This window comes from Corvus moneduloides, chromosome 1 (genome assembly GCF_009650955.1).
Source record: "Corvus moneduloides isolate bCorMon1 chromosome 1, bCorMon1.pri, whole genome shotgun sequence".
NCBI classification, from domain to species: Eukaryota; Metazoa; Chordata; class Aves; order Passeriformes; family Corvidae; genus Corvus; species Corvus moneduloides.
Genome location: NC_045476.1, coordinates 81989578 through 82001826, shown reverse-complemented (window position 1 = coordinate 82001826; position 12249 = coordinate 81989578). Strand labels below are relative to the sequence as shown.

The 12249-nt window shown below is 34.5% G+C and overlaps 1 protein-coding gene across 2 annotated transcripts in view; it reads right to left on the bottom strand.

The window, feature by feature from the left end:
* LOC116447838 (cadherin-10) overlaps window positions 1–11295 on the bottom strand; it is a 101265-nt gene extending 89970 nt beyond the window's left edge. Inside the window, exon 1 of one of the 2 annotated variants that reach the window (XM_032117492.1) lies at window positions 11218–11295. The gene's annotated coding sequence lies outside the window, so the exon portion shown is untranslated. The other variant, XM_032117482.1, reaches the window with a different exon arrangement.
* Between the last annotated feature and the right edge of the window lie 954 nt (window positions 11296–12249).

Sequence of the window (12249 nt, the reverse complement as noted above, 5' to 3'; positions counted from 1 at the left end):
GTAGGCAAAGTCTATTACAAGAGGCAGATATAGAAAGAGAGAGAAGTATTCAATACTTAACTGTTAAGAGAGTTTTCCTGGGATGAGGAGCAAATAATCACATTTCCACATACCTGTACAAAACTGTTGAAATTCTGTATCTTATTACACTAATGTTATGATTCTTCTCTTCATTCTAGCTGATAGGGAGTTTTATGTCTAGATAATCTTAATCAGAGAAATCACACAATCTCTAACCATCCAAAATGAATGCTTCAGCTGTTGATTGACTTATCATAGTACACTGAACTTATCACAGTGCTACCTCAGCTAGTGATTGCTTATTAAAAGTCACATTCTAGCGACTAACATTTTAATATTTATCATATAATTGCTAGAAAAGATATCTTGAATTTTTATCCTCCTAATATTTTTATTTTCTGTACAAATAAGAAAGCATATACTACACAGGCAGTATTGGTCATGTGTACAGAAAGAAATGATCATATAATGATCAAATGATCAAATAATCTGACATTAAAAGAAAAGATGAGATCTTAAAACAGTGTTCTAATTTTGTACTAATTTTGATTGATAGTATTTACTCCTTCAGCTGGGAGGATATAATAACTCACAAAGTAATAATCTGACACTGATTTTCAATCACTACAGCATATTTGAATGTTATTTGAACAAGACTATAATAATTATTATTTTTGTAAAAAAATAATAAAAACATCTTTACTTTTGAAAGAATGAGAACCCCCACCTTAAGTAAAAGCAGGATTGTCATCTTGATTCTCTTTCCTGCTCTTTACAGAGAATAGTATATTTGCATCTAGAAACTTTCATCAGACTGGAAGCTAGAGATAAGTAAGCAAATATGGATTATCACACAGAAAACTCCTTCAGAAATTGAGTAAGAATGTGATCTATACTGATTGCAGATACCTACAAGCATTATCTTTAAATATAAAGGTATTAAGCTAGTATTCATTTAGCACAACCAAAACCACTCATTTTGCTGAATTTCAATGAAAATACCAGGAAAATATACAGCATTCCTGTGCTGTTCTTGGTCTTTTTTTGGATGCAGGCTGGTATGAATTTTCCCAAGCCAAAACAAGAAAATAAAATGAAAAACAAGAATGCTATCACAGACCCTGGCTTTCTCTTAAACGTTACAGGATGCTGAAGTGAATATTGCCTTGAGCTAGCTAAATATTAAAGTATTCTACAGAGATGTAATGCACTACTACAATAAAAATATGTTCACAAATGCCTTGAACCAGTTAAGTATGCTACAGAGAACTAACGCAGCAGACTAAAAATCTATTTCTATGTGATAATGACAGTCAATTTCTGTGAGATTTCTCCAATCAATACTCATAGGCTCTTCAAAAGGAAAAAACCCAAAAAACAAAGATGGTTTTGTCCTATGCCTGAATTGGTTTGTTATTTTACAGTCACTATTAAAATTCATACATACATATATATCTCTAAAGCAAGGTATATTGTTGGTAAGCTTAGAAAATATGTGCTGGAAAAGACTACGTCTTTGTTTCATATAATTATCCTCTTGCCACGAGATGGCACCAAAAGATTAAAAATATCTGCATTCCTAAGGTTCCCATCTGAACAAACTTTTCAGGGAATTGCACAAGAAATGTCTTCATTATTCGACTTTCAATTTTGTTAGCAAGTTATGAATATCATTCTGCTTACTTTGACAAACTACTGAAATGAAGAGACTTACCACAGAGTTAATGGAGAAAAATATTGTTATGCTACAGCTTAAGTTTCCTACAAATTGCAAAGAGCAAGCTGTGGACATTTAGAATTATATATTTCTGCTATTGGACAGGGAAGTAAAAACATATCCAGTATATTAATAAAAACTGAAAAGACATAAGAAAAAATAACTCCAAAACCATCAACAATGTATATATAGTTTCCCCTGAGGAAAATTTGTTAAACTTCAACAACATATGAATTATGAATTATTTCTTCACTCAATTTTCCCTCCCAACCGCAATTTAAAAAATAAAAAAAAAAAAGTTTATCTCAAATTTAGTGAGCTCTTAAAAAAGCTGTGTGGTATATAACGTGAAAACTGAAGAAACTCTATTTCTAGCTTGTAGGATATCATATTGTCAGATGAATGCTTTTCTATTCCCATGGCAAAACCTCATCCCTTATGAAGAGTATTACTCTCTGACATGAACAGCTTGGAGTGGATAACTGCATAAAACCAAACCAAAACCAAACCCCATAGCCCATGTAGGACAAAAAACTCAAACCATAATCACTTCACTGGCAATTATTTTATGTAGCACATTTATCTATTAAAATTCCAGAAAAAGAACCATTAAAAAATGGTTCATAACCTCTGACCAGAAAGAAACCAAGCATATCAGAAAATAAAACTACTAATTCCACAGCAAATTTCAAGTCACTATAGCTTTTTCCTTTAAAGAAAAATGTTAAGATTATAAAAGAAATATGTTTGTGTCAGTATTCTCCTGATCTTCATCATCAGTATTTCTGATTGTACAGAAACATATTAAGCTACCTTCAAACATTTTTTCTGCGCATCACTTCATTTTAGCTCATATATTTTAAAGCACTAATGGATTACTCTTCAAAAGTCAGTGCTTGATTAAACATTAGAATCATTGAGATGAATTCCATTTACTTAGAACTGAATACTTTAAAGTTTTTTTTCCTGTCATCATGCCATTATGACATCACATTTTTTCATTTTATTTTCCTCATAACTAATATCCCAGTTTTAATGCACTAAAATGTTAACTAAATAGCTTCTAAACTTGTCCAGGAATTAGTTCTTTAGTGCTGGAATATCACGATTTTCTTTTTTTTTTCCGCTTTTTTTTTTTTTTTTTTTTGGTGAAAAGAAGGATTTTTATATACTAGAAGCAGAAATGGACTCCGACCTGCATGCACAGAGTAACAAGGAACCAGTCACATCACTAAAATGACCCAATGGTCATGGATACCTCTAAGGGAAAACTGCCTGGGTGCTTTCCCAGAGATTCAGCTGGAACCGTTTAACTGGCAGCTGTGGGGCTGATCCACCTAGGCCGCTTTTATCCTATTAGACCTGACTTTCACAGCCTGTCCAAGTGGCAAAACAACCTCAAACCCCACATACACAAGCACCTACTGGTTGGATCTTGATGGCTGCAGCTATGGAGAATGGAATGTACAGAACCTGAAATTTAACAAGAACTTGCTGCTCTGTTAACATAGAGGTTTTGGTCCTGTAATTTAGAAGGCTGAACTACTTTGAGCTTTACCACTGGTTGTAACTCAGCTAAGTGGTTGTTGTTAGAAGTAAAGACTTAAAAGCTCATTTGTAAGTTGTAAGTTCTGTTCTGAAGCACAATATAGCAAATGCATTTAAACCCTTGAAACCAGAGAAATGTATTTATACTGGTATTTAAAAAAAAATCCCTTCTGATTTCATAGCTTAAATAACTGGTTTCTCCTTCATTATCGTAAAATTTTAGGCTACCTATCTAGAATATCTCAAGCCTAGTGACCTTTTTTAGTCGCATTATAAATTCTTCAATTCTCTAGAAGATTTATGTTCATCAAAACTTTAATGGGATTATTAATATAATGCACTATGTCTTAGTTCTTTTTCCTTTTCTATTTCCTGTTATCCTGAACTCAAATAAAAAACTAGAGGAAACCAACCACAATTAGGATATATTCACAAATAGCACACGTTTCAGAGTGATTCAGATGCCTTGCTAATCAAAGATAGAAAGAAGAAATGTATGATTTTGTCTTAATTTTCCATCCTGTACATATATTCCACACACTGTGCTTAAATTTTAGAGATGAGATCAGTTTATTCTGGTCATCAGAATGATTAAAGACTATCTAAATAATATAAACGAATAAACATAGAATATATTTTCCACCTTAAGAAAGGTTTTCTCAAATTAATCAAATGGATCAGGGTATTATTTGGTTTGAAACCACTTAATAAGGGAAATTTTAAGGAATAGAATAAGCAATTTTATAATAGAGTACCACTAGAGAGGAAAATCCATCTATCTCTATCTGTTTACGTGCCATTCAGTTGTGACTACCAGAAAAAAAAGTAGCCCCAGTAACACATAACGCAATTGCTTTTAACTTCTTAATCAGAAACTTAATAAAATGCCCCCAAGTAATGGAGAGAACCAAATGTATCTAATATGCCTGGAACTCTGTTCACCCATTTTAATCAAGATGCCAGCTTCAGTGCTATCTTCACCATGAGCACGATACTCTTACTCAAGGGAAAGAGCACATCTCAGCATGCTAATGTCAGAAAAAACCTTTGTCCAACAGAGCGGAAAACAATCACACTTCCCTAAAACGGTTCTCACGATAGTGTTTTACATCCCACTCTTTTATTGACTCTAGAAATTTCTGCCAAAAGCCTGTGGAAACTGTCCCTAAGAGAAACAGAATTAGAAGACAAAAATGCTATTTAAAACTTGGCCATGGGAAGTGGGAAGCAATAGTATATTTAGGGAACTTGGGTGTAATATGCTTAAGCAGATCTTAAAATATATTTCATGTCATAATGAAATGTCTTACTTCTGCAATCTCAGAAGCAAGGAAATTTTTTTGATTTGGCTGCAAAGTAATTAGGTGTACCCCATTAACTCATTTATAAATTGAGGTCTACATTATTACTTACCACTTAGTACTATTCTGATTAACAGTGCTTTTATTTTTTAGCAGAAAGTCATGAGAGCAGGCTAGTAGCTCTGCATAGCTTACATCACAGAATCAAAATTACAATGCATGAAAAAATAATACAGCATGCAACAGTATTGACATGTAAAAACCTTCTCCCTACTAAATGAAATTAAAAAAAATTAAGAGATATCTGTAGCCATAATGAAAATATGATCTATAGCATGATGTACACTTTTTGTAAAAGAGTATTTGCATAATTTGTTATTCAAATTTATTCTTACAGGTGGAAAGGAAGTAAGAACTGAAATGTTGTCATTCTCTTGCTTCAATTCATCGTGTTTGCGGAGTTTTTGTTTTAAACACATTATGTTGGGTTTTTTCTTTCTATTCTTTCCACTTTTCTTGGGTTTTGTTTTGCATTTACTTCTAAAAACTGAAAGTCCAGATAATCTTCTGAATAATCTCAACATTTAAAAAGAAACAAGCAAACAAACACCCATTAGCTTAAGAATTAAATCTTATCCATCTAATTAGCACATATAAACTTATGGTAAGTGTATAACTTATAATTTTCATGATGTAGAGAATCAATGACATTTTATCATAGAGTTATAGGAAGGGCAGGGTTCTAGGGGACCTGAAAGATCTTCAACATTGTGTACTTCCAACCCCCTCCTACCATGGGCAGCGATGCCATCCACTAGTGTGGATAGGATATCCACAGCTCCACTGGGCATCTTGTTCTAGTGCCTCACTACTCCATGAGCAAAGAATTTCTTCCTAATGTCTAACCTAAATGTCCACTTTTAACTAATTTTCTGGTGACACAGAGATAAAATGGATGTGCATTTATGGTTCCCAGTTCCACGCACCATGGAAAAGGCATCAGGGAAATGGCAGGTCACTACTTCTAAGAGAAAGGAATTTATACATTTATGGGATAAATTTTCTTGGAATTCTGAGAAGCAGAAGAAACTTAACCGTCCTCCCCCTATTCTCAATATTACCTCCAAATAATCACACATACTTTGGGTTCTTCTATCTTTTCTCGTTCTTGTTTAAAAACTCATAGATTTACTCCAAGTATTTTGCTTTTTGTGTAAGATATGAAATGTTCAAAACTCTCTGGATTCCAGTGGAAGTAAGAATTGGCTGTGAGAGCAACTAATGACAGAATGTGCAGCATGTAAGTGTCCTAGACACAGGTATATCTCTGTTTTACTTGTGCTTGCTATTAGGAGAGCATAACAATTAAAAAGATAATTTTTGCATACATTAAACAGATGGAAATATTTGAACTACTGACGTGTGGTAGACACATGCATGCAATAAAAAGTTCAGTTATATATTTATTTGATATTATTTTGGGGAAGAAAAATTAACAGTCCTCTAGGACACCTCATTTTGAGTCTTGCTAACAGTGCTGCAAATTACATTGGTATACATTCTTCTTATTCAAAGAATGTGGGCATTATAGTATTGCAAAGTTCATGAGGATTTGCACTCATCTTTAAGGATCATGATCTGGTCTGGATAAGTGGTGGTATGTCATGTTCTTTATGTTGTAATGCGAAGCAGTGCAATAGGCTGATACAATAAACCCAATCTGTAATGTGGTAGGTGATGGAACATTAACAGTAAAATCATAAAACATACATGTACATACATTCATATATATCATACCATATACAGTTCTTCATGAGATAATATTTGGAGAGAGTTTTTTGGTTTTCTTGGAAAACAGAAGAACACAGTTGTAGCTTTTGAGAAACAGAATTCTGGAAATATCTACTTTCAATTAATTTTTCAATTAATTTTTGAATCATTACCTTTACATAAAAACACATAAATGTTCTCTTCATTACATGATTCCCTACTGTTTTAAATATGGTTCAACTTTCACTTTGAGTTACAACTAAGAGATGCCAAAATAAAGTAACAAATATAAACATCATGTGAAGAATGATGTACATGTGGGAATAATATTAAAAAGGACACTTCCCATGTTGCTTTTCATTATATCAAATTAACTTCCTAGATCTTTTTATTTCCCTGATGCAGCCTGTTAGTACATGGTACACACTTCCAGATAGCAGACTTGAGTTTATATCCCAGAGCAGATGCCCTGTGACAAGCTGGGAAGTACCTCTGAGATGATACTAGAGCTTTATGCCTCCTGCTGGACACACTTCTTTACCAAAAAAATGATAAATATTAGCCATTTCATGTAATAAAGGCAATAAACAATATTGGGACTTGCAGAAAAAGTCAAGTAATAAAAGGCTTGATATAAAAGTGAAATTAAGAAAGAAACTTTACAGTATTCTGCTTGCTAGAATGCAAGCCCTGTTTAAGATCAAGGTTGTCCCTGTTTTACCTCTACTGTAGACATACACACATTTGAGGTAATTGTCTCTGACATTTAATTATCAGGAAGACTGCATGTAAAAAGAAAGGTGTATAAGGCTTCAACTGGTAAATATTTGCCAGACTGCCCACATATGAAAAAATAGGCTGATAGGCCAGTAGAGGGAACATAAAAGCTCTATAGCCTTTGGTTGGGTGGTGTTCTGGCTTCCCACCAGATGAAAACAGAGCAAAGAAAAAAAGAGTGTTCAGGTTCTATTGAGTTCTTTTTTTTTTTTCTGTGTGCAGTAATGCAGCCTGGTAATTATAATACACACAGCTCCCAGAGAAGATTTTTTTTCTGTTGCTCTATTGTAGAGTCATTAACCCACAGAAACAGGCATGTTAGGGAAGTCACCATGCCAAGGATTCAAAGCTGAAGAGATGTAAATCCAGGGAGCAAAAAGCAAGCCACTTTTATTACAGGAGTTCCTCTTGGCCTAGAGAGAGATTTGGAGGACATTTAGTGCTCAGAATACCATTGCTTCTTCTTTTCTTTCTTTTTGCTTTTAAGTTTTTCCAGAAGTTGGACAGTAGAGGAATTATGGGTTTTTTTTCTCAAAAAGCAAGAGTTCACATTAGTAGATTTGAAGGTGCAGGATGTGCAGCATGTGTGTTTTTTTAATCACCCAATGTTTCAGTGAACTGTGCCTTTATTTAGAGCTTTCATTGATAGTTACATACTATTCAGAGCAAATGAAAGTGTGCTATGGCATGGCATCCTTACAGGGATTGAAGTCACCCTTCATAATATTTTCAGGCATATTTAAACTGCTCATAAGAAGATGATTTTTATTTTTCTAATTTCAATTTTCCTCCTTTACAATAAATGATGTATCAAATAGTATGTTAGTAGAAAGCCCATAACAAATTCAATGGTAATACAGAATAAATATTCATGTGGTTCACTGAAGTCACTCACAAAATGTTCCTTACACCCTTATATTCTGCCCAAACAATCAGGGTTTTTCTTCCATTTCTGTCAGTCACATAATTAATAATAATGTCAAAGAATGAACAGCAGGTTTTTTTAAACCTATGAAGGACATACTGTGAAGTCCAGTTAAAACACCCTGGTTTTCACAAACATGATTTCAGGCGATAATGAATGAATTTAAAATAATATTATCATAGCCCCGTATTCACCCCATTACTACTATTCAACAGTAGTTCAGTCTTAATTTGACCCCTTTTACCAGTGCTGCAACCTAGTGGTATGATAGGGTATAAAATTATACTCCTTTTCAATCAGCCTGTAAATATGGTTAGCAGACCTAAAAACTAAGTCAGCTCCACAGAATTATCCAGATGAGACAGGCTCTATTTCATTCATTTCATTTCTTTCCTTGGGAAATCATGCTGAGATCAGGAAATTACACTCTCAGAATCAGAGGCAGGTACTATCTTCAAATTAACCTTTTCTGACTTTTACATTTAATTATTTAATGAGGAAAAAAACTTACATTACTTAGCTGAAATTTGTATACTGCTTTGCTTGTCTATATGTGTATTTTATGAATCTCTCTCTAAATTTAATTAATCATATGCTCATTCGCCTTCACATATAACATTATTTTGCTGCATTTTTCAACTACCGCTAAGCACAAAAAGAACAGTAGCCACAGTGTCTACTGTGAGCACATTTCAGTATTTCATCATTCTTCACGGATCCTTTGTCTATTGAGAACATGCAAGTGTGAAGTTTTAGTGTATCTATACTCATTTATTCAAATGCAAAGCCGGAAAGATAATTTAGGAATATATAAGATTCTACATACAGTCTTTCTAAGATGTATTTTGCTATTTTCTTTTCCACAAAATGTTTAAAGTATTATAAATATAAATGGTTGGCAAGGCAAGTAGCCAAGACATATTTTCCAATGCTATCCAAAGTAACAAAAAAAATCAAATAATCAGAATCAGTTTTCAGCTTAAATATATGCATTATAATCAACACTCTTCAGACATTTCGGTGTTCCTATTTAAGTGTACAAAATTGTCTTGACACCACACATAAAAAACCACAGACATAAATCTGAATTAAAATTAACAGAAACTGCTACAGAAATGACTACCTCTTCATTCAAACTTTTAGGTAACAAAGTATATAAAAATATGAGAAGACTCCCTCAGGCCCAAACCAGATTAAGAGTTCATAATCCGAGAAGTATTCCTCTCTTGACATAAGTCCATAGTGACTCTAAATAGCTGGTTTTCAACTCTTGAGGAAGATAAGCTGTCTTTCCTTCTTTCTTTCCTTAGTTCCCTAAGTTCCTTCTTTCATTTCCTCCTCTAAAGGAGCACAGACTGTTATTACATTCAAAAAGTAAGCAATTAATATAAAACTTTGTGTAGCTGTAAAAATCTCAATAAATCCTAGTACCAGGCTCAGAATATTCCTAGTAAATGGCATATGTGAAAAGGATTTAGAGATTCAGAAGTGTGTTCCAGTCTCCCACTCTCTGCTTTTCCCATCCAGTAATATCACCATGTAAATTTAAAGCCTACTACCTTTAAAAGAAGGGAAAAAAAAAAAAAAACAAAAAAACCACCACTATTTTTTCAGATCTGCTTCCTCACAGTGTGCACATACTCACACACTCACATATGCATCTGCACATACATGCACAACAAGTTGTATAATTAAAAAAATACCTTCAAAGCAACAGGAGTGATGTTGGGATAATACAGAGGCTTTTACTGGAATGAAAGACGAAGATTATAGGCAACAGCTCCATTTGTGTGGAAGCAACAGAGATGATAGGTCCGTTTTAAAATGCTGGTTGCTATTTGTCACTGATTGCACGTGTAGATGCATTCTCCTAAGCTGAAGGGCTGTTAGGTTTTTACAGCTGCAACTAGTATCATGTACAGTATGAGCCTGTTGGAGATTTCTTATGCAGCTGACAATGCCATCAATAGTTAGTAGTTGGGAGCATGGATTTAGATTTGTATTGTTCTGCATTAATTTAACACCACATCAAATATGGATTTTATTGCAGCAGTGACAATAAATGCTCACACAGGTGCGGACTAAATTTTTCCTCCCTCCACCTTTTCCCTTCTGCCCCCTGGTTTCCCCTTCTCCCTCCACTCCCCCTTTACTGAAATGTCCAACCAGGTAATTTTTTCCCCATTTGTTTGCATATAGCTCTGTACAGATATTTGAAATATTGCCTGTATCCACTCTGCTATCCCTCTCCACAGGGATTTCCTTCATAAGAAGCATTTTCTGTGAGTGTGGATAATTATTCTGAAATTCAATCCAGGGCAGAACAAATAACAGTGAAAGCTGCAACAGACTTGCACAGGTATACAGAAAGTGAGGGCACATATGTGTATGTTTCATGCTATGTTCATAACTGTTACACTATGAAACATCGTGCTTTTTTCAATTCAATTAGAATTGTTCCCCCTATGCTGAATTTGCAAGAACTGAATACAGATGGAAACTGCTGCTCAAAGGAGAGCCTGCTTACTATGAGAAAAAAAAATATAAAATGCTTAGTGTTTCAATCTTGAATGCACATGATGATATCGGTTTACTTCGAGGAGAAAATGCACAGCAGTTATTTCCTATCCCTTGTCTCATTACTCCTGACACATATTTCGAAAATTCAAAAAGTTGTATACAGTAGAACAAATATACAAATTGCATTAAACAACATACTGCTCTAATATTGTAATTTTAATAATATCAACAGAAAGAAAAGAAGAAAGGTTCCTACCTTTTATTCTGCTGAGAAAGTGGTGTCCACCCCAACCAAACTGAAAAACGAGCTATTAGAGTCCTTTTTTGGTCAGTTTTCCCCTGTTATTTTTTAAGACTGATCCTACTTGGATCTAACTCAGGCTTTTTCTCTCAGCATCACTTAACTCTGGACAGTCCGGAACCAAAGCGAAGGGGGAGCTCTCCCTCCGACTGGCTGTCATTCAGAGCTTCTGATTTGGAAAAAAAAAAAAAAAAAAAAAAAAAAAAAAAGACCAGACGCACCACCACACACACACACCCGCAGCGTGCACAGACACTCACACACACACACACCTCTCACTCTCCCTCCTCGGAGGGGAGCGGGAGAGAGGCGCTGCTGCTGGAGCCGCAGCACTTACCCTGGGAAGGTTGGAGCCCGGGGAAGTGCAGGCTTCCCGAATACACAGTGATTTGCAAGTGAATGCGGTGGGAGGGTACAGCAAACGGAAAGCTTTTTTTGTGAAAGCCTGTCGCCCTCCCTTCGCTACCAGAATGGTTCTCTGGTTTTGAAGTCTAAGCCTCATCTGCTTAGCCTGTAGTAATAATGAATACTGAAAACACCTCCACTTTTTGTGGAGTGTTTTTCTTCATTAAATGTAGCCACTTTATTGTATCACCAGTGGTCTTACAGCAGTGCTTATAAAAGATACATATATATTTAAAAATGTCATGCTGCCAAGTTAAGGGAAAATCTTTGAGGGCTGAGATGAAAACACAGAGTAATTATTTTCTTCATTGAACTGCTTTTTCTATTAGATTAATAACATTTTTCCTCACACCTCATTATTTTGCCTTATTGTTAATACAAAACAAGACAGGTTCATATAAAATGATGTATTTTTACATTTCCAGAGGTTCTAAAAAAAAAAAATTCAGCACCACTACTAACTCCCCATTAATATTTTTCCCCAGTTGATACTTGTGATGCCTGCTTTTATTTTAGTCACTGTATTTGGACTTCACATTTTGCAATGTGTTTCTTTTCATCAAGTTAATCTGTGTTGGTTTCATGTTTCTAATACAGCAAATTGGACTTAGCACAATCCTCCTTGGATCGTATCAAGTTCAATCCTTTCATTTTGATACTGTAGAGGGTTATGTGTACATTAGTTAGAAGCGATTTAACAAATAGTCACATAAGATTAAACCAATGGATGTCAGTATTGCTCCATCTAAGAACTGTCATAAGAGACTTTCTCTGGTTGCAAAAAACTCTTCAAAAAAAAAAAAAAGGGAAGCCAGATTTCCTTAAAACAGGAGCTGAAAAATGTATTTGGGAGTGAGGAAGAAAGTAACAATGAAAATTATTTCATTATTAGTAAATCTAATACAGAAATATGTAGATCACTGGGTATTGTTAGGCTGCTCACTGTTAACTATTCTGCTTGTTT